Source organism: Myotis myotis, unplaced genomic scaffold (assembly GCF_014108235.1).
Source record: "Myotis myotis isolate mMyoMyo1 unplaced genomic scaffold, mMyoMyo1.p scaffold_m19_p_10, whole genome shotgun sequence".
Lineage (NCBI taxonomy): Eukaryota > Metazoa > Chordata > Mammalia > Chiroptera > Vespertilionidae > Myotis > Myotis myotis.
Genome location: NW_023416314.1, coordinates 13386624 through 13410204, shown reverse-complemented (window position 1 = coordinate 13410204; position 23581 = coordinate 13386624). Strand labels below are relative to the sequence as shown.

Here is a 23581-nt window from a genome sequence, read left to right as displayed (position 1 = left end):
AATTGACATCAATAAGGAGGGGAGAGAGGCTCTCCAAGGTTTTCCTGAATTAAACGTCTGCATTAGTGGCATTGCTTCTGATGGAGCAATAAAGTAAAACTACAATCAGATACTAATCTTGTCATGAACTGCACTTTGTCCTAAGGGATTTTTCAACTTGCCAATCAATCAAGCCCCGTTTAAAGGATGGCCCGCCATTTCACACACTCATCAACCATGGCAGAATCATCTAGCCGTGGCCCAGCCTCATGCCTGGGTGGTGACACCTCGTACCTTTCTGGATTGTTGTCATGGGTGTTGCCTTACTGGCTTGAATACCCATTACACATGGGCTACTTGAATACCCACTAAGATTGCAGGGGTAACTCGCGAAGAAGAAACCTTTATCCTTTTCAGTATTTAATCACAACAGAATGGAGGAGACAGATCACAATGAAATAGAGAGTCCATCTTGATCAGGAAAAAAAGAAAAGAGAACGTCCCAGCCTTCTTTTTCTATGTTAGTGGCCTGTGCCTATGAATGGGTAAGTTTCAGAAATACACTGCTGCTATTCTAAGATACTTATAGGACAGCCTCACAAAAATATACTCAGCATGTCTTTTTCCCTTTGCTGGGAGCTATTGGAAACAATCACATCTGATTTATGAGGCCATTTGAGCTCCACAGAACACAAAGTCACAAGTTTTAACGTTGTTAGCCGGTCTCTCGAGCATGTTTTAGGAGACAGCGCTAAGCACCTTCTCAGATCAAACTATCAACCACCCCTGCTATAACCATGCCCAGGGAGGACCAAACTGGAATTCTGACACATTCCCAGAAATTCTTGAGCCACCACCTAGCATGAATCCCTGCTTATCCAAAGGAAATCCATCAGAGCTGCCCTCATTCACTTGGTGCATTGCAGTTCCCAAGCAAGGCAGCAGCAGCAGGAAACTGCTTATAACTCTCTTTTCAAAAATTGATTATGATTCAGGGATGGTAGTGAATATTCTTACAGAGCATAACAGCAATAACCTTTCTAATGACAAGGAAGACTAAAGCACTGAAGAAGGAGGTCACTGGAAAGAATGGCTGTATTATTCCTTGTGGCTGTATCTACTCAGAAAGAGAGTAAGCCCGGCTGATGTTGCTCAGTGGTTGAGTGTTGACCTAGAATCCAGGAGGTCATGGTCAGGGCACATGTCCGGGTTGTGGGATCCATCCCTATTAGGTAGCATGCAGGAGGCAGCCGATCAATGATTCTCATCATTCTCTCTCTCTCTCTCTCTCTCTCTCTCTCTCTCTCTCTCTCTCTCTCTCTCCCTTTCTCTCTGAAATCAATAAAAATATATCTTAAAAAAAAAGAGTAATTACAGAACACAAGTTTCTTGGCTGGTGCAACAGAATGTTAGGGATCTTGAGGGAAGCAGTATCCAACCCAAAGGAAATTTTAAGTCCAGGGAGGCATCTCAGAATGGAAGTGTGCACCTAGAGTTTGAAGTCTGGCCATATGCCAGGGCTAAGAGAAGCCAGGGCCATTTTAAGGTGAAGAACCTGGCAGAGAAGAGCTGTAGTTCTCAACTGATTCTCTGAGTTAAGGTGTATCTTGTCACCTTTAAAGCTGTGTGGCTAAATTACAATCAATGGGTGAATTTTAATTTTGCTACAACTGATGATATGTACAGTTGGGACATGTACAGAAAGCCCCGTACATCAGATCATTGAGTTAGAATGTTTGTGTGGCAAGAATAGAGAGGGTATGATATTATCTGCCAAATTCTAGTACACAGGTAATCCTTCTCTGTTGCCAGCTTAGTATCTTCTTTTGTTCACTCCTTGAAATTTGTTATTCACGTTCCCTTCTCCTGCCCTACACACTATCCTCCAGCAACCTTCTCTAGGCCTAAGGCACGAATGACTTCTGAATAGGACTTGAGTCACGATTCTGCCACTCACTACCTAAGTGATTAAGAAAAGCTGACTCATCTATAAAATGGGAATTATAATATCTGCCTCACAGAGTTGATATGAGAATAAGATGTATTGGTGAAGCACGTGGATATAGTCAAGTCTAAATAAATATTAGCAAACATTACTATAATCAATCATGCTTCTCACCCAGGTCCCCCTCGTGAGCCTCATATTCACCTATCCAACTGCTGGACATGTCCACTGGCTGTCGTATACACACACATTCAGCATCTACAGTGTGTAACTTATTATTTTCCTAATCTTTCTCTTCATGAATTCTCTGCCACTGAATCTGCAAGACATCTGAGGACATTGGTGTTTTCCTTCTCTTTCCTTCACCACACCCAATTATTCATTAACTTTGACTCTGAATGCTTTTTCCTGTGACCACTTTGGCTTAGGATCCTTGAAACGCCCAGGTTACTACAGAGTTCTTCAAATCGGTAGCTTATTTCATGTCTTATTCCCCTCAAATGCATAACTGACTGCTGCCAGATTAATACAACAAAAAGACAAGCCTGCCCAGGCATCTCCCTGCCTGAAACCCTCAGAGGATCCACACACATCTCCTATAAGATGAAGTCCAAATGGAGCACAGAGTATAAATTCCTCTTCTTGCCTCTCCAGGTTTGTCGCTTTCAGTCGCTGGCACACACAAAATCGACCTTCTTCCTCTTCCACACTCTTACAATGAAGGTGTTTCTTTCCCTACATCCAGGGTGGCCCTTCACTCTCTGCTCCGGAACTGTCTTTTTCTGGATCCTTGACTAACAACTATTCCCTTTCTGTCTTGTATCTGTATTTTCTTCCTTTTCTCACTTATTCTTCTCTGAACATTTAAATATTCCCATGTTCCTAACCTTCATATAGTCCTATGCTTTCTTCTCAAAATATATTTTCTGGGAGAAATATCTACATGTATACAGTTTCTTCTATCTCATTTCCTAACCATCCCTCCTCCCAATTCAACCCGGCTTCCTTCCTTACCACCTGAGGGCCCAGCCTTTCCTGATGCGACATTCAGTGGAGACTTCCTGGTCCTTGACTTTTTGGCAGCATTGATGCTGCTAGTTATTCCTTTCTTTAAAAAAAATATTCTCACTGGGCCTCCATGGTACTCTGTTCTCCCTACTTTGCCTCTACTTCTCTGGATACATCTTTCCTCATTTCTTTTTTTTTAAAAAAATTGATATTGTTTAAAGTATTACATAAGTCTCCTTTTTCCCCCATTGACCTCTCCCTGGCCGCTCCCACCCCTTAGCACATGCCCTCACAGTGCCCCCCACCCCCCATCTGTGTCCATTAGTTATACTCATATGCATGCATGCAAGTCCTCTGGTTGATCTCTTATCCCCTCATGTCCCCTCTCCCCCCCCACCCACACACCGCCTTCCCTCATAGGTTGGACAGTCTGTTTGATGCTTCCATGACACTGGTTCTATTTTTGTTCATCAGTTTATGTTGTTTGTTATAATCCACAAATGAGTGAGATCATGTGATATTTATCTTTCTTTGACTGGTTTACTTCGCTTGGCATAATGCTCTACAGTTCCATCCATGCTGTTGCAAATGGTAAGAATTCTTTCTTTTTTATAGCAGTGTAGTATTCCATTATGTAGATGTAGCACAGTTTTCTAATCCACTCATCTGCTGATGGATGGACACTTAGGCTGTTTCCAAATCCTAGCTATTGTAAATTGTGCTGCTATGAACATAGGGGTGCATATATCCTTTCTGATTAGTGTTTCTGTTTTCTTGGGATATATTCCTAGAAATGGGATCATTGGGTCAAATGGAAGTTCCGTTTTTAATTTTTTGAGGAAACCCCATACTGTTTTTCCACACTGGCTGCACCAGTTTGCATTCCCACCAGCAGTGCACAAGGGTTCCTTTTTCTCCACATCCTCGCCAGCACTTGTCATTTGTTGATTTGTTAATGATAACCATTCTGGCAGGTGTGAGATGGTACCTCGTTGTTTGATCTGCATCTCTGAAATGATTAGTGACTTTGAGCATGTTTTCATATGCCTCTTGACCTTCTTTATGTCTTCTTTTGAAAAGTGTCTATTTAGGTCCTTTGTCTATTTTTTTTTATTGAATTGTTTATCTTCCTTTTGTCAAGTTGTATGAGTTTCCTATAAATTTTGGGGATTAAATCCTTATCAAATACAACAGTGGAAAATATGTTATCCCATGCAGTGGGCTTTCTTGTTGTTTCGTTGATGGTTTCTTTTGCTGTGTAGAAGCTTTTTATTTTGATGTAGTCTCATTTGTTTATTTTCTCCTTAGTTTCCATTTCCCTAGGACAGTGATAGTGAACCTTTTGAGCTTGGCATGTCAGCATTTTGAAAAGCCCTAACTTAACTCTGGTGCCGTGTCAAATATAGAAATTTTTTGATATTTGCAACCATAGTAAAACAAAGATGTATATTTTTGATATTTATTTTATATATTTAAATGCCATTTAACAAAGAAGAATCAACCAAAAAAATGAGTTCACGTGTCACCTCTGACACGCGTGTCATAGGTTCACCATCACTGCCCTAGGAGCTGTATTGGTAAAGATATTGCCAAGACAAATGTCTGCTATTTTGCTGCCTATGGCTTCTTCTAGGATTTTCATGGTTTCCCATCTTACATTTAAGTCCTTTATCCATTTTGAGTTTGTTTTTTGTGTATGGTGTAAGTTGGTGATCTAGTTTCATTTTTTTTGCATGTACCTGTTTAATTTCCCAACACCATTTATTGAAGAGACTGTCTTGACTCCATTGTATGCTCTTGCTTCCTTTGTCAAATATTAATTGAGCATAATGGTCTGGGATTTCTGGGTTCTCTGTTCTGTTTCATTGGTCTATACGTCTGTTCTTGTGCCAGTACCAGGCAGTTTTGAGAACAGTGGCTTGGTAATATAGCTTGATATCTGGTACTGTGATCTCTCCGACTTTATTCTTCTTTCTCAAGATTGCTGCAGCTTGTTCTAGGTCTGTGAAGTATGCTGTTGGTATTTTAATGGGGATTGCATTGAATCTATAGATTGCCTTGGGGAGTATTTTTCTCATCTCTTTATGAGATATCTCTTCCTCTTCAGGGTCTTATCCTTATCTTCTCTCCTTGGGGAATCTTATCCTTATATTTTCTCCTACCACCTCAACAACCATTGATGTGCACATGACTTCCAATCTCTTCCTACAACCCAGATCTCTTTCCAACTTTATCCTATAACCAGTGGTCATCTGGACATTTCCACCTTGAGATACCTTTAACTCACTATGTCCCAAATTGAACTAACTGATGATCTGTTTTCCCAGCTGGAATACAAGCTTAATGACAGAGAGGCATTTGAAATACTTCTGCTGTTTATCTTCATTAGAACAGCACCAGCAATTTTTAGTAAGCACTGGTCAACCATTTGTTGAGTGAACAAAGTATATTTTACTTCTGTGAATGACACCACACAGCTGCCTCAGCAGAAAGTTCAGTTTCAATTTTGATTCCTGTGTCCCCCTTGCTTTCAAAATACATCAGATCAGTTATCAGTTCCCTGATGATACTTTCTAAACAGTTTGCAAACATGTTTTCAGCTTGTTCCACTTGCTTGTTGCATGATTTGTCAAATCCAATCAGTAGAGCAGGAACCCAATTATAATTCAGGCCCTTCACGCCATTCGCGGCCTGTTTCTATCTTCAGGCAGAGAAACACAGTTTGCTTCCAATGAAAATTCCAAAAGATCACATGGTACTTGATTCCAGGAGATTCTGACCTGAGAAATGTCATTCCATTTTATTTAAGATTTGTTGTAGGAAATAGTGACTGTGCTATTTCTCAGAAAATAATTTAAACATGTAAAAATTATTGGTGCCAGGAAGTTCTTTCTTTAAATTTAATTTGAAGAAACTGCTGAACTTGACACTCATGTTTTTTGCCTATAAGGGAAAAAGGTTGGCAAAAATGACCTTTCACATTGTAACACCAAACTCAGGGTTTCTCTTAGGATCGTTAGAGGTCGTATCAGAGAGAGTACTATAGAAAGGATAGATTTATAAAAACAATGCTTTAGATATGACAAATTTATTCCAAAACATGTTGTTCCTTTTTTCATACCCAGAACTTGTTCTTTTAAAAACAGAACTAGAAAATATTTCCAAGGGGAGGCAAGTAAGGGACTGATTTTGGAAGGGAGAATGATTATTAATTTTAAGTATTCTTTTAATAATCTGCAAAATAAAATATATTTACTGTTCATATGTTATGAGTACTTAGATGCCAAGTGTTTTGTAAAGATGATGAAACCAGTGGTAGATCAGTTCCCTACATTAAGAACTCTGTACCCTTAACTAGTTTATATCTTACAAAAACACTTGAATGAGGTTTTTGCAACATGTTGTAATTCAGCATTCATTTTGGAATCCCAGAGCTGTCATAGGGGAAGAAGAAGCACCCATAACCCAAGTGGCCCCAACCCCCTTGCCATAGACATAAAGTCACTAAGATTCCAAATACTATATGTATAAAAACCAACCAAAACTAGTGTAATTATCTAAAACAAGATTATAAAATATCATTTCTTATAAAAAAAACTAGAAGCCTGGTGCATGAATTCATGCGCCAGTGGGGTCCCTCAGCCTGGCCTGGGGGATTGGGCTGAAACCGGCTCTCTGACATCCCCTGCAGGATCCTGGATTGAGAGAGGGTACAGGCCAGGCCAAGAGACCCCACCGGTGCAGGATCAGGGCCAGGGAGGGACCTTGGGAGGGCTCCAGGGCATGTCTGGCCCATCTTGTTCAGTCCCGATCGGCCGGACCCTAGCAACAAGCTAACCTACCAATTGGAGCATCTGCCCCCAGTGATCAGTGCAGTCATAGTGACTGGTCGCCTGGTCAATTGTCTGCCCCCTGGTGGTCAAAGCACATCATAGCGAGCGGTTGAGCAGCCTTAGCATATCATTAGCATATTACGCTTTGATTGGTTGAACAGATGACAGGACTACCAGACACTTAGCATATTAGGCTTTTATTATATAGAACTAGAGGCCCGGTGCACAAAAATTTGTGCACTTGGGGTGAAAGGGGGGTCCCTCAGCCCGGCCTGTGCCCTCTAGCAGTCTGGGACCCCTCGGGAGATAACGACCTGCTGGCTTAGGCCTGCTCCCGGGTGGCAGAGGGCAGGCCCAATCCCTAGGTGCAGCCCCTGGTTGGGCTCAGAGCAGGGCCGATTGGGGGGTTGGGGCACCACCCCCTGTCACACTCAAGGCAGGGTCGATGGGGAGGTTGCGGCGTGACCCCCTGTCACGCACAGAGCAGGGCCAATCTGGGGGTTGGGGTACTGCCCCCTGTCACACACAGAGCAGGGCTCATCAGGGTGGTTGGGGCTCCGTACCCTGTCACGCACAGAGCAGGGCCGATCAGGGGGTTGAGGAGCTCCCTACTGTCACTCACAGAGTAGGTCTGATAGGGGAGTTGGGGCACCGTCCCCTGTCACACACAGAGTAGGGTGGATCAGTGGGTTGGGGTGCCGCCCTCTATCACCCACAGAGCAGGGCCAATCAGGGGATTGGGGCGCCGCCACTGTCACACTCAGGGCAGGGCTGATGGGGATGTTATGGCTCTACCCCATCACACACAGAGCAGGGCCCGGGGGGGGGGGGGGGTTGTGGCCCCGCTCCCTGTCACACACAGAGCAGGGCCGATCAGGGGGTTTGGGTGCTGCCCCCTGTCACGCTGATCCCGGGGCTGGGAGGCCTCTCGGCTCCGCTGATCCCGGTGCTGGGAGGCATATTACCCTTTTACTATATAGAATAGAGGCCTGGTGCATGGGTGGGTGCCAGCTGGTTTGCCCTGAAGGGTGTCCTGGATCAGGGTGGGGGTCCCCACTGGGGTGCCTGGCCAGCCTGGGTGAGGGGCTGAGGGCTGTTTTCAGGCTGGGGGTGACTGAACTCCCAAACGCTCCTTTTTTCCTTTTTTTTTTTTTTTTTTTTTATTCTGGGCCAGCTTTAGCTTGAGGCTTGGCTCCAGCTCTTAGGCCTCTGCTCCTGAAAGTAGGTTTCTGGCCTTTGCATACAATGTTGCGAATCTGCTGGCTGAAGTCCGGCAGTATTCGTTACAATGTTTCTTAAACTGCAGGCTCAGAGGCCTGCTGCCGCAGGCGGGGAATGTTGGTTTCCTCTGTCACTGAAGCAAGCAAGCCTCATGTTAGTTTCAAGCTGCCTGGCTGCCGGCCGCCATCTTGGCTGACAGTTAATTTGCATATCTCGCTGATTAGCCAACGAAAAGGGTAGCGGTTGTACGCCAATTACCATGTTTCTCTTTTATTAGTGCAGACTAGAGGTCCGGTGCACAAAAATTTGTGCACTCGGGGGGGAGGGGGGTCCCTCAGCCTGGCCTGTGCCCTCTCATAGTCTGGGACCCCTCGGGAGATAACGACCTGCTGGCTTAGGCCTGCTCCCGGGTGGCAGAGGGCAGGCCCAATCCCTAGGTGCAGCCCCTGGTCGGGCTCAGAGCAGGGCCGATTGGGGAGTTGGGGTGCTCCCCCCTGTCACGCACAGAGCAGGGCAGATCAGTGGGTTGGGGCACCGCCACTGTCACACTCAGGGCAGGGCTGATGGGGATGTTATGGCTCTACCCCGTCACACACAGAGCAGGGCCCGTGGGGGGGCCAGGGGGGATTGGGGGCCGCATCTTGTCACACACAGAGCAGGGCCGATCAGGGGGGTTTGGGCGCTGCCCCCTGTCACGCTGATCCTGGTGCCAGGAGGCCTCGCGGCTCCGCTGATCCCAGTGCTGGGAGGCATATTACCCTTTTACTATAAAGGATAGAGGGCTGGTGCATGGGTGGGGGCCAGCTGGTTTGCCCTGAAGGGTGTCCTGGATCAGGGTGGGGGTCCCCACTGGGGTGCCTGGCCAGCCTGGGTGAGAGGCTGAGGGCCATTTTCAGGCTGACGGGTGACTGAAGCTCCCAACCTGTCCTTTTTTCCTTTATTATTTTTTCATTCTGGGCCAGCTTTAGCTCTGAGGCTCGACTCCAGCTATGAGACTTCCACTGCTGAAAGCAGGTTTCTGGCCTTTGTTTACCCTTCTGTATTTTTAACAATGTTGCGGTCCTGCTATATGAAGCCCGGGGTTTTGTTTAGCTACTATTTTTGTAACATAGTTGCTTAGAGTGCAGCTGAGAGGCTGGCAAGGCAGGCGGGGAAGCTTTGGCTTCCTCCGTCACTAAAGCAAGCAAGCCTCATGTTAGTTTCCAGCTGCCTGGCTGCCGGTCGCCATCTTGGCTGTCAGTTAATTTGCATATCTCGCTGATTAGCCAATGGGAAGGGTAGCGGTCGTACGCCAATTACCATGTTTCTGTTTTATTAGATAGGATGTTTCTATGGCATCAATAACCTGAAGGATAAAGTTCAACACATCTTTGGGATATTACTGATATTTAAGGCCATTTGTAATCCAGCCCCAACCAACATTTTCAGCCCCATCACCTCCCACTTTCCACCATTTCTGTTAAAAGCCAGTACCTCATCTCCTCAAACACCCACTACTCTGTGATAATAAGCATGCTTTCAGATTCCTGTGCTTTGCACATACTATTTCTTTTACCTAACATTACCCAATAAGGGAGCCACTAGTTGAAATGCAATTACAAACTAATTAAGATAAATAAATTAAACATCCAGTTCCTTGGTCATACTATGTAAATTTGCAAGTACTCATTAGCCACATGTGTTGGGTAATGCAGATAGAGAGCATTTTCATCATCATGGAAAGTTCTATTGGACAGCTTTTTAAAAACTGTCTCAATGTCCTCCCAACCATAACTTCTGGGCCCTTCAGCATCTTACTCATTTTCAAGTGTCCACTCAAAAGTCACCCCCTTTGTGAAGCCTTCTTTGATGCCCTCCTGGAAACTACCTCCAATGGCATTTTTCTTATACCTCTGCTTATTAATTGTTTTAGTTGTGTATATGGTTATTTTCTCCATTTGGATGTTAGAAATGTGAGAGAAGGAAGTTGATGTTCTCATCTTTATATCCTCATCACAGTTCCTGAATGACAATGCTTTTTGGATAAATGAATGGTTTGGAATTGAAGAAAACGTTCCTAACTTCAATTTTATTTTTTATTTTTCTAGAGGTGGAAAGAAAATGTTTGATAACATTTTTGTGTTCCATAGAAGATTGAGAAAAAACAGAAGCTCATCTTTCTGACGCTTCTATGAATATGAGTTCATAAGGTATAATGGGCCCAAGAAACCTGAATTTATTGCTGCCTGTGATTCTTCCCTGATCTCTGACAGGTGAGTGTGGAGGTGGAATTGATGATGCTCTCTAATTATATCTTCAACCCACACCTTATATCAATGTGTCTTAATTTTTGCCTCATCCAAAACTGCAGCCCAACTTATAAAAATTAGCAAGGGAAAGGCACCTATGAACATGATACCAATTAACCTTTGCATATGCCTCATTTCCTAGGAATTTTGCAGAAGAAAAGGTTTAATTGTGTGGTTAATATGGAGCAATTTTAGAGCAGTTATAATCTTTGAGACTCTACAATTATGAGAGAGAGCATAATCTTTGGCTGTTTCTATTCTAATAAAGTTATTAATGGAAACAGAAAAATGCATCTATAAGGCAACATAACATACTTTAGGAGTTATAAAAAAAATCATTTTCTGACCCCCTGGTTGCTCACCACAAGGAGACCAAAGAAACCTAAGAGTAGGCTATGAATTTTTTTTTTCTGAACAGGACAAATCCATCCAGCAGGCTTTCAGGGAGGTCTCTTGTCAGGCCAAGGAAAGTGAGACAGACTGGTATAGCAAGAAGAGAAACAAGCTAATGGGACAGGAGGACCAGTGTTCAAACCTCAACAAGCCAATGCATAGGCCTCCCTAAACCAATTTTGTTGGGAAAAAATAAGACAGGGAACATTAAATTTCTCTGTATAATTAATGACGCAAGAATTATACATTTTGGTGCAGCCACTATGGAAGACAGCATGTAGTTTCCTCAAAAAGTTAAAAAGGGAACTCCCATTTGACCTAGTGATCCCACTTCTAGGAATATATCCCAAGAAACCAGAAACACCAATCAGAATATATGCACTTCTATGTTCATAGCAGCACAATTTACCATAGCTAAGATTTGGAAACAGCCTAAGTGCCCATCTGCAGATGAATGGATTAGAAAACTGTGGTACATCTACACAATGGAATACTATGCTGCTGTAAAAAAGAAGGAATTCTTACCATTTGCAACAGCATGGATGGAACTGGAGAGCATTATGCTAAGTGAAATAAGCCAGTCAATGAAGGAAAAATACCACATGATCTCACTCATTTATGGATAATAAAGACCATTATAAACTGATGAACAAAAATAGATACAGAGGCAGAGTAGCATTGAACAGACTGTCAAACTACAGCGGGAAGGCCGGGGAGGGTTGGAACGGGGGAAAGAGATCACCTGAAGGACTTGTTTGCATGCATATAAGCATAACCAATGGGCATAAGACACTGGGGGGTAAGGGAGGCTGGGAGAAGGTCAAGGGGAAAAAAAGGAGACATATGTAATATTCTTTGTAATACTTTAAGTAATAAAACAAAATTAAATAAAAAAGAATTATACATTTCCAGAGATGAAAATTTTAAGTAAGATCAAACTCTAGTCTATGACCGTTCACATCAGAATTACTGAGGGAGGGAGGGAGGTGATTGTATTAATTCCTTGGGGCTTCCATAGCGAAGGACCACAAACAGCGTGGCTGAAAACAATAAAAATTAATTTTCTCACAGTCTAGAGCAGGGGTCCTCAAACTTTTTAAACAGGGGGCCAGTTCACTGTCCCTCAGACCGTTGGAGGGCTGGACTATAGTTTAAAAAAAAACTATGAACAAATTCCTATGCACACTGCACATATCTTATTCTGAAGTAAAAAAACAAAACAGGAACAAATACAATATTTGTATTTGCATGTGGCCCACGGGCCGTAGTTTGAGGACCCCTAGTCTAGAGGCTATAAGCCTGACATCCCAGTGTCAGTGGGTCCTGCTCTCTCTTCCAGCTTCTGGTGGTTGTGGGTAGTCACTGGCATTCCTTGGCTTACAGCTGCATTACTCCAATCTCTGCCTCCATCATCACATGGCCTTCAGTCTCTCTGTGGTATTCTCTTTCCTGCGTGTGTTTATCTCTGCGTCTCTTCTCCTCCTCTTACAAGAATGCCAGTTCATATCAGAATAAAGGCCCACACTACTCCAGGACTACCTTGCCTTAATTTGCATCTTAATTACATCTACAAGGACCCTGTTTCCAAACAAGTTCACCTTCACAGGTAGCAGGGGTTAGGACTTTAACATAAATTTTTAGAGAACACAATTCAACCCACATAATAATTATTAAAATTCAGATCCCCAAGGCACATCTCAAACCTATTGAATGACTCCCTGAGATTTCTCATTCAGTTGTCCATGCATCATAAATTTGAGAATGCTGGTCTAGGAAAACAATGAAGGGCTGGAATAGAAGTGAGTATTGAATAGGTATTTATTAAATGGGTAATTGGCTCAAGGTATTATCTCTGTCCACATTGCTGGATATCTTCCATAAACTTTCTCTATTTCCTTTAGTTTAGTAATTAATTCTACATTTATTTTAATTGTATAAACATTTAGTGAACATCTATAATGTTAAGTGATGGGGACACAAAAATAAATGAACTTCCCTCAGGAAGCTAATCATCCTATCTAATAATAGACAAACATGGTAATTAACCATACCTCTGACACACTTCCCATTGGCTAATCAGGGCTATATGCAAATTAACTGCCAACCAAGATGGCAGCCGGCAGCCAGGCAGCTGAAGCAAACAGGAGGCTTGATGTTCCAGTGATAGAGGAAGCCAAGGTTCCCCGCCTGCCGCTGCCCAGCCCTGAGCTGCACTCTAAGCAACTATGTTGCAATTATAGAAGCTAAACAATCCCTAGAAACCTGCTTTCAGCCAGCTGGGCCTCAGAGCTGGAGTTGCAACAGTGTTTCAATTATAGAAGCTAAACAAAGCCCAGATACCTGCTTTCAGCAGCCGAGGTCTCAGAGCTGGAGCCAAGCCTCAGAGCTAAAGCTGGCTCTCAGCTCCAGTGACAGCCATAGAAGGTAAATAAATCCAGGAATAAAAAAAAAAAAAGAAAAAATGGAGAGGTTGGGAGCTTCAGTTGCCTGCCAGCCTGAAAATAGCCCTCAGCCCTCACCCAGACTGGCCAGGCACACCATTGGGGACCCCCACCCTGAAGGGGGTGTGGGAAGCCTGAAAACAGCCATCAGCCCCTCCTCCAGGCAGGCCAGGCACCCAAACGGAACCCGCACTCTGATCTGGGACACCATTCAGGGCAAACCAGCTGGCCCCATGCACCAGGAATGACTGGTCACTATGACACACACTGACCACCAGGGGGCAGACGCTCAATGCAGGAGCTGCCCCCTGGTGGTCAGTGCGCTCCCACATGGAGGAGCTCTGCTCAGCCACAAGCCAGGCTGACAGCTGCCAGTACAGCGGTGGTGGTGGGAGCCTCTCCTGCCTCCTCAGCAGTGCTAAGGATGTCCGACTGCAGCTTAGGTCTGCTCCCCGCTGGCAAGTGAACATCCCCCAAGGGCTGCTGGGCTGCCAGAGGGATGTCTGATTGCCAGCTTAGGCCCAATCCCCTGGGGAGCAGGCTTCAGCCAGCAGATGGTCATCCCCCGAGGGGTCCCAGACTGTGAGAGGGCACAGGCCAGGCTGAGGGATCACCCCCCCTCCCCCCGAGTGCACAAATTTTTGTGCACCAGGCCTCTAGTATTGAATATATAATATCCCACATATTATAACAGAAAACACATCATTCCCAAGAATAGAGGACTGTTCCACTGCAAACCACAAAAGCATTGGAAACATTTTCCTGAGAGTAAGTTAGACAAGTATTTCAAGTTTGAGCTATATAGATTTTAGCTGTCAGAAAACCACGAGGAGATCATAAAGTGAATGAATTGTGCTGCTTCCAAGGGCAAAATCCAATTGCAAATGGGCTGTCCTTTGGGACCTACCAACTGGAATCACACAGTAAATGCAAACTGATAATTCATCATTGGTGTCTTCAACGTTATACTCTACTTACATAGCCACTTGTGACTAGATTCTCATAGCATTTCTCATTATCAATCAAATGCTCCCACTATCTCACTAGTTTGACAGAATATATTTTTGTCTGTGATCCAGGGGGAATGACTGACACAGAGAACATCAGCCTGGAAGCCAACAAGAAGAGTTCAAATCAGGTAAGCTTGGTGCTGCTAAAACTTGCTCTCACACAATCTAGAATTACAGAGCAAGAAGCAGTCAGAATATTAGCTAAAAACACTCACATGCAGAGATGTGGCTGCCTAAGAGCTGGTGAAAGCTAATTTTGTTCATTTAATTTTTCTTATATAATATGTAATACAGTGCCATGTACAACTAGAGTGCTTGATAAAAGTCCATCAGCTTTACTGGGTGAATGAAGTCTGGCTTATGGTACTCCATAAATAAAGATATGACTTATATCCCATTAAACTGACCAATATATAATCTGATTATCCAGTTGGTGAGTAATCTATATTTATTTGGTTTACAATAGAATCTTAACATTTTGTATGTAATTATTTTATTTTTCCTCACACCTCCTCAGAGGGTGGTGAGAGCAAGCTTCTTTATGAGCACCATTCTCTTTTTATATGTGTTTTTAAAATTTATGAGAGAGAGAGAGAGAGAGAGAGAGAGAGAGAGAGAGAGAGAGAGGAAGGAAGAGGTAGAGAAAGAAAGAAAGAGGGAGAGAGAGAAACATGGTTGTGAGAGAGAAACATAAAACCACAATCTAGGTATGTATCCTGATTGGTAATTGAACCAGCAAGTCTTTGGTGCATGGGGCAATGCTCAGCCAACTGAGCCATACTAGCCAGGGCTTGAGCATGGCTCTTTAAAGGGCTTTGCTTCTGCCACGACTAGGGTTTTGGGCAGTTTTTCCCTCTGTGGATGTTGCTACTGTGGTCCAAAGGTAGACGCTCCTTCCTTGTACTTGGCTTTCAGGGCCAACCAGATCCTTAGTTCAAAACGCTGTCAGACTTGTTGCCTGACACAGGTCAAAACACATATTTTGTAGTACTTATCATCCTAAAATGGTATTTCACTGATATATTTTTTAAAAAAAAATCAATAATATGCCCTAGTTAAAAGAGAACTAAAAGGTCAACTAAAAGTAAATATAATTAGACAGATTTATTATGAAATAACATATTTAATATGCAAATGTGAGGGGATAACTACACTATGAGGTAGTCAGATGCATTTGCAAGAGTTGCTGTAAATGCAACAGCTGCAAGTGTACTTTGATACAAGTTTCTTGCATTGGTTACTCAAATACTGTGAGTGTCATTATCACCAGTGACAATTTTCTCAAATCATGAAAACTTTTGGTATAGTTTCAAACTAAACAAAGTGTAGTTATCTTAGTTACATGATAATTGCACTCGTGGGAATTCAGCAAATATTGAAATGAAACTGTGCAAAAAAATACTTTGAATTTATACATACCGTAGAGTTAAATTATAAGCATAGAAAATTATCAACGTTTTTTAACGTATAAGAATATCTAATAAGACATTTAAAAGTCATGGAAATAGGACAAAAGTGGAAAATGGGGTAATTTCTTTTTGAATGGGACTGTTTTAGGCCTTGCAGATGTCTAGTACCCCTGGCCTAAAGTCACTGAATGCCTTTAGGACTCCTTAATAACTGTGATAATCAAAATAACACCACAAATTTCCAAAACTAACCCCTTTGGGAACTACTGTTTAGAGAAAACAAAAAAATTAAATTAAATTAAAAATTTTTTTTTATAAGGAACAGTGGAGAATCCTGGGGAAAATGGCACTAGCAGCAGCATCATTTTTTAAAAATAAATATATATATTTTTTTATTTCAGAGAGGAAGGGAGAGGGAAAGAGAGGGAGAGAGAAACATCAATGATGAGAGAAAATCATTGATTGGTTGCCTCCTGCGTGCCCTCCACTGGGAATCGAGCCCACAACTCAGGCATGTGCCCTTGACCAGAATTGAACCCAGGACCCTTCAGCTCACAGACTGATGCTCTATCCACTGAGCAAAACTGGCTAGGGCTCATTTTTTAATTTCTCTAAATTTACCCACAAAAGTAGATAGAGCAGGTAAACAAGACAATGAAGGAAAGAACACTATAAAAAATAAAAGGGGGGTGGGGGGGAAGAAAGCAGGAAGGAGAATGAGAAGAGTATGTGAGAGGCAGACTAAGGTTGCTGATTGCTTTATAGTTAATTAAAAGTTAAAAGATATTTTTTCAAATCAGATTTTGGGAAAAAATGAGGGGAAAGGAAAGAGAAGTTGCAGCTCAGTTTCAATTAGTGAAACTGAGAATCACTAGAAAATAACAACAACAAAAAAAAGGGTTAAGGTCATGAGTAAAAATATTAGAATAAAAGTAACCATTGACTTACCTTGATTTAGCTCCACTGTGGACTTTTATTATTATTATTATTATTATTATTATTATTATTATTATTATTTTACTAGACTCCTGGTGCACAGATTTGTGCATATTTAAAGGAAATTAATTAAAATAAATATTTTAGAGGCCAGGGAGGGACTGCAAGGAGGTTGGCTCCAGGGCATGCCTGGCCCATCTCGCCCAGTTCCAATCAGCTGGACCCCAGCAGCAAGGAAACCCAGTCAGAGCATCTGGGTTTGTGGTCAGTGCACATCATAGTGACTGATTGAATGGTTGAATGAATAGTTGGACACTTAGCATTTTAGGCTTTTATTATATAGGATTTATTGTTGGCAGTATTAGTTTGCACATCTAACCACTTGCAAGGAAAATATACTTGTTTTCAAATTTCTAATATGCTTCAAAATTAATAAAACCTGTTCCACTAAAAAAGAAAACCCAACAAAATTGGAAAAAATTCTTCTAAATAACAAATACATACTTAAGAAAAAAGAGAAAAAAATAGAGCATTGAATGAAAGTGTTGAAGTAATTGGATATATGTAATATATGGAAAAGATAAATTTGGATCCATCTCTTCAGACTTATAACATTAAAAAGAAAAAATTTCATAAGGACCTGAAATTTAAGTCAAAATCCAGTAGTAATAAAAGAAGAAAGAGATCAATTTAATTACATTAAAAATTCAGAATGGCAAAAAACAACAACACACAAATGAACAAAAAAAAAATCACTATAAACAAAGGAAATAGACAACAATTTGGTGAAAATAGTTGTAATTATATAATATACACAAAGGATTAAACTCTTTAATACAAAAATGTAGAGGAAAACATTTTAATATTATAAAAAGAGTTTCTAAAAATAGAGAAAAGAGGTTTGGAACTCTATAGAAAAAAATAGACTAGAGAAATGAACAAAGTTCAAAGAAATATATACAAATGTCTTTTAAAGAGTTGAAAGATAATCAACCCCACTCATCATAAGGTAACCTTTATCACCTATTAGATTAGCTAGCATTTAAAAGTTAGAAAACATAATTCTTTGGCATGGATGTGACAAAATAGAAACTCATATATTATAGTTGGAAAGATTCTTATGCAAACCCTTTGAAGGGGAATTTGTCAATACTAAGCAAAATAATGAATACACTTTTCCCTTATCTGAGCAACCAAACTTCTGAAATTTTATTCTGAAGATATACTGGCTGAATACGAAAAAAAGTATGACCAAGGATAGTCATTGTGGAATGATCTGTAATGGCAAAAGACTAAAAAGGCAGAAATGTCTATAAGGGAGGACTAGACAAATAGACCATGGCAATCCACCTTAAGGAGTTTTATGCAGCTGGAAAAGCATAAGAAAAACCCATCTATTACTGTGAAACATTTTCCAGAACATATGGATGTATGGGAAAAAAGAGAGGAAATACTTGCAATGAATGCTTAATCTGGTGGAAGAGGGACTATAAATGTGTTTTATTAAAAACGGGGATAAATTATAAAAAGATTACTTATAGAGGAAAAGGAAAGAGTAGAAGGGACAAGGGTCAAAGCTAGACATATTTTAATATTTTGTATTATACATTTGACTTTGGAACCAATAGTCTGTTATGCATAATCATGAAACAACATTAATTTTTAAAAATCAATCTCTGAAATCTTAAAGTAATACAGAGAACTATTCTAAGTGATCTTGAAGCACAATTATTTGCATGTATTTTCTAGTGGGATATAACCCGAAGGACAAAAATTACAGAAAAAAAAATAACCAAAATGTTTACAGCAATGGTATTTTTGATAGCAGTGTTGGTATTATTATTCTGAGATTGGTATTTGTGTATTGTAGAATAAAGCAAATGAGTACTTGCATACTATTCTACTTTTCTTATTCCCACTGTCTTAATAATTGGAATTCTTTGTGTAGAAGAAGGAGATAAAACTGTAAGGTATAAGAAATAAGTAAAATCTGAGTGAACCTCAATTTAGTCAGAAGTATGAGGATGAACTCATGATTTATGGTTATTTACATATAAATGTATTTTTATTTTATAGCTCTGTTTACTAAAAAGTCTAGAAACAATGACTAACTTTCAGATTTTTATATTAAAATACCATTTTGCACTACAAGAAACCAAGGCTTGATTCCACATTTGGGGAAGAAAAGTAAAAGATAAGCTTGGAACATCTTGTCAGCATCAGAAAGCAATGACACTATCAAAGACTATAAAGTAATGTTAAAAGGATTGAGGAGGAAACTTAAATAGGCTCCTACTGGCTAAAGATAGGATGATTTGAACATCAGTAAAGAAGGAACTACAAATTATTAAAACATAAATTATGGTTAAATCTACATGTTCATAAAGATTTTTTTTTAATTCCCATTGGTCACTATTAGAAGATATTAATGAATAAAATCATTTGAAACCTGGCAAAGAAACTACAAAACAAAACAAACAACAACAAAAAACTCTAAAAAATGTATCCTATTATTTCCATGAGAACTAATTCACCACATAAATGAAAAGTTGATGAAATGATTTACCTTTATGAAAGTTTTCAGCGCATAAAAAATAAGAGAGTGCAAAGTTATAATAGTACCATTTGCAACTTCCATTGAATTAATGGATCTAGTCATCAATCATTCATGGTTACTAAAAATCTCAAAATAGAGACTATCAAACATTATTTGTTCCCCAGTGTGAGAACAAAACACAACCTACAAAATAGACTTCCAAAAAAAGCTGATCTGTATTTGGTCAAATCATGCAAATGATTTTAAACGGGAAAAAAAGATAGACTGCCATTTATTGGTAACTAACCCTTGCTGAAAACATACTATATGTTAGGTGGCATGCTAAGGGCCTCATATGTGTTATGGTATTTAATTATTAACCACTTAAATAACCCCAGACAGTGAGGACAGACCGTTAGGTACTTGGTAAATGACACAGTAAGTGACAGTGCTTGGGCTGGAATCCAGGTGAGCCAACCAACCAACAATTTAATAAATATAAAGGAGAGAGAAGCATGTTTAACAACATGATAGGAATGCAATCAGCAAATCTAAAATTTAGGAAATTCTATAGGACAAAATGAGTGATTTCTTCACAATAAATTACAAGGAAATAGAGCTAGAAGGAGAATCCATAGGTAAAAAGAGACTTCAAAGACAGATCACCAATCTCTATGGATCTCATTTAGCAATACCTTCAAAAAACAACAACCCCAATAAAAATAAGCAAAAACATTAGCATTGGCATTTATAAGATGATTAGAAATTTGAGCACCAGTGCTTCGGTACTATTAGAAAGTAGTGTTATAAATTAAACTGGAGGCCCAATGCACAAAATTCATGAAAGAGTAGACCTTCCTTCTCTCAGCTGCCAGCCCTGGCTTCCCTCTGAGTTCTGAGACCCCGGCTTCCCTTGTAGCCCTGGCTTCATCTGGAAGGTCATTTGGAATGACTTCCGGTCTAATTAGCATATTATGCTTTTATTATTATAGATGTGATAATGGTATTGTGGTAATATATTTTAAAATACATCATGCTTTAAAAATTTATACTGATAAATTGAAATGGTACAATATCTAGAGTCTGCATAAAAATGATGCAGGAATGGGGTAGTGAATAAGTATAGAGATAAACCCAGATTAGGTCTTATATTGGTAATTGTTCCTTCTACTTTAGTGTATATTTAAAGTGTTCTATAGCACCATAACATAAAAAAAAATTCCAAATATATTTTTTGGAAAACACAAATATTTAGAAAGGTAGGTGAAATTGCCAGCTAGATAGGCAAAGCAACAAAAGTTTCTGTGTTTCATTCCCCTTACCTGGATGCTATTCTATATCTATTTCCTTCCAAGAGTTCCTTTTTCTTTTTTCCCTTGTCAACAATATTATCACCCCTCCCCCCATATTGTCTACCTAGTTTTACCCCTACTTCTCTATCTCTCTTCCTTTCTCTTTCATCGACAGTTTTCTCCTTTCTTTCTCTACCATACCCTCTTTTTTCCTGATCTCTCTAATAACTGGCCATGACATTGAATTGAAAAATGTTTTTGTTTTTAAAACGGTGAAAACAATGGATTAAAGTTTTTTATATTTTTGACCTTGTTTGAAAAGTAGGTGAACTGAATGATTCCTCCAGAGAAAGTTGCGGCTTCTTGGCTCAAACCCTGGAAATGTTGCCATTGAAACCTAAACAGTATTCCAGCTCCCTCTGCCTAAAATCGCTGAGATGAGGGGCATCTTCACTTACAAGGTCTCTTGATAAACAGGAAAGGCTCAGCAGTGGTTCTCAACCTGTGGGTCGCGACCCCCTTGGCAGTCGAACGACCCTTTCACAGGGGTCGCCTAAGACGATCCTGCATATCAGATATTTACATTACGATTCATAACAGGAGCAACATTACAGTTATGAAGTAGCAACAAAAATAATTTTATGGTTGGGTCACAACATGAGGAACTGTATTTAAAGGGCCAGAAGGTTGAGAACCACTGGGCTAAGGGGTACTGAGTCTTCCCACCTTGTGAGGCACCTGAGCGAGATCTCGCAGCAGCTATCTCAGATGTGCGGAGCTCTGCCCTGAGCATCCACCAGGAAACAGTTCCTCTGCGAGCTGGTGTGGGCTGTGTTTCTGATGCCTCCCTGTCAGCCACCTGTTTGATCACTGCAGGTAAACAACATAGCCATGGAGAGGGTTCCTCCTTTTTCTTCTTTATGTCTACTCACTCGAAGTCAGCTGAAAGCCGCCCTTGATCAGGGGGCTGTTGGCAGAGGACTACAGGACTTCTGTGATTTATTATTCATAGAGCATCACAGTGTTACACAGCAGTTTGCAAAGCATGAAACACCAACGAGAAGTCCATACTATGAGGAGGTGACAGTGTAAATGAAGTGTAAACAACACCATGGATAACAGTAAGACTCTTGAGAGGTAGAAATATGGCTCCTTCGATTTGGGGGAGTCTGGGCAGAAGTAGATTGCAAGGGGAATGTGCCCAGGGAAACTCATTGGCAGAAAGCAATAAACATGTATTCCAGACACAATGTATAGTTACAAGTTCAACTGGCCTATAAATCAATGTAAATGAGAACCAAGTATTTCTCATTAAATTATCGAAGGTTTAAAAACTGATACTATATAATTCTTCTGAAGGTGCTGAAATAATGTCATCATCATTCACTTCTGGGGTATTATAAATTGATAGAACACTTTGGGAAAGCAATTTAGAATTATGTATCTGCTAGAATTCTTATGTAAGACTTTAATCCTTTTGCAGTATTTATAACTTTAACATATTGCAGAAGACAGTTCATTTCAGTATAATTCAGCCTTTATGTGCAATACAGCAGCGGACTTCCTGTACTCCTATTATCAAGTGCATTTCTTCTCTCTATTATGTCATGCTTTCAGACATTTATCCTAGTCCCCATGAGTTTTTACCCACCCCAAGTTTTTGTAGCAGCCAATATCTCCCAGTAATATCAAGAGGCATAGAAATAAAACCAAAATATGGAAAAATAATCTATATAGATGAATACATTCATAACTATTTATAATATAAAAATAGAAATGACTGAAATGGCATCAAGTGGGAGATTCTGTAATTATGACACATTTACTTGATATGGTATTTTATAGCCCTTAACTAATGATTTGAAGGTTATATAATAATGTGAAAAATACTTAGAGTATAATATTAACATGTAAAAGCAAAATACAAAATTAAATATCTAGTGTTACTATAATCAGATAAAAAATACGTCAGAGGAAAAAGACAGAAGGCACACTAACCTGCTAACAGTGGTCACAGGAGAAAGGCAGGGTTACAGATTATTGATTTTTATTGTTACATTGTCTAGTATCTTTAATATGCTAACAAATGTGTTATTGTTACTATACTTTTGAAATTAAAGAAATATGTGATAGAAGCTCTGTGCTATCTTTTATGTAAATCTCTAGACTTCCTAATCTAAAAGAAAGTTAAGAGCTCTCAGCCCGATGGGCCTGGAGATGCTTCTGGAAGTAACCTCACCATGGCTGGCCAAGGAGGACCCCAAGTTCAGTTCAAACTTGTATTGCATGGTGATGGCGGGACTGGGAAGGTACATGTGTGAAACATCAGCTGACCGGTGAATTTGAGAAGTATGTAGCCACCCTGGGTGTTGAGGTCCCTCCCTTTGTGTTCCACACCAACAGAGAGACAGTGTGTGGGATACAGCGGGCCAGGAGAAGTTCAACAGACTGAGAGCTGGCTATCACATCCAAGCCCAGTGTGCCATTACCATGTTTAATGCCACTTCCAGAGTTACTTACAAGAATGAGCTACCTGGCACAGAGATCTGGTATGAGTGTGGGAAAACATCCCCATCATTTTGTGTGGCCACAAAGTGGATATTAAGGACAGGAAAGTTAAGGCAAAACCAATGGTCTTCCACCGAAAGAAGGATCTTTGGTACTATGGCATTTCTGCCAAGAGCAACTACCGCTTTGAAAGCCCTTCTCTGGCTTGCTAGGACGCTAATTGGAAACCCTACCTGGGAGTTTGCCGCCATGCCTGCTCTTGCCCCGCCAGAGGTTGTCCTGGAGCCAGCTCTGGCAGCACAGTATGAGCGCGACCCAGAGGTGGCTCAGACCACAGCTCTCCTGGGTGAGGGTCGCAGCCTGGGAGGAAGGGAAGCTGCAGCCCGGCATCAGAAGTCTAGTTCAGAGGCAACCGTCTGTGCTGTCAGAGTCACAGGTGCGGTGTGTTTGCCACTTAATCATGTGGCTGAGAGGAGCCTGGCCTCAATCTTTGGGATGCTGAAGGAGATGAAGGCTTCCAGGTGAATGTGGGAGTTAATACCTTCATTTTTTGGACCTACATTTTTAGCTGTTTTGAAACGCAGTTGTTTCCTTATTGAGTTTCAACAATAAGACTGCTGCAGTCACATCGTGACATTCAGTGGCGAGACCTTGACTGTTACAGTGGTTTCCACTCCTTTTCATTTAGAATCAGGATAAAGTTGTATTTCAAATATCAAAAATAAAATAAAACAAATTAATATTATTAAATCTTTCAAATGGGCCAGCAGAACTATTCCGAG

At 40.8% G+C, this 23581-nt stretch overlaps 1 pseudogene; it reads left to right on the top strand.

Moving 5' to 3' along the window:
* The first annotated feature begins 22531 nt into the window (after nt 1-22531).
* Nucleotides 22532-23324, top strand: LOC118664125 (annotated as a pseudogene).
* Nucleotides 23325-23581: the final 257 nt, after the last annotated feature.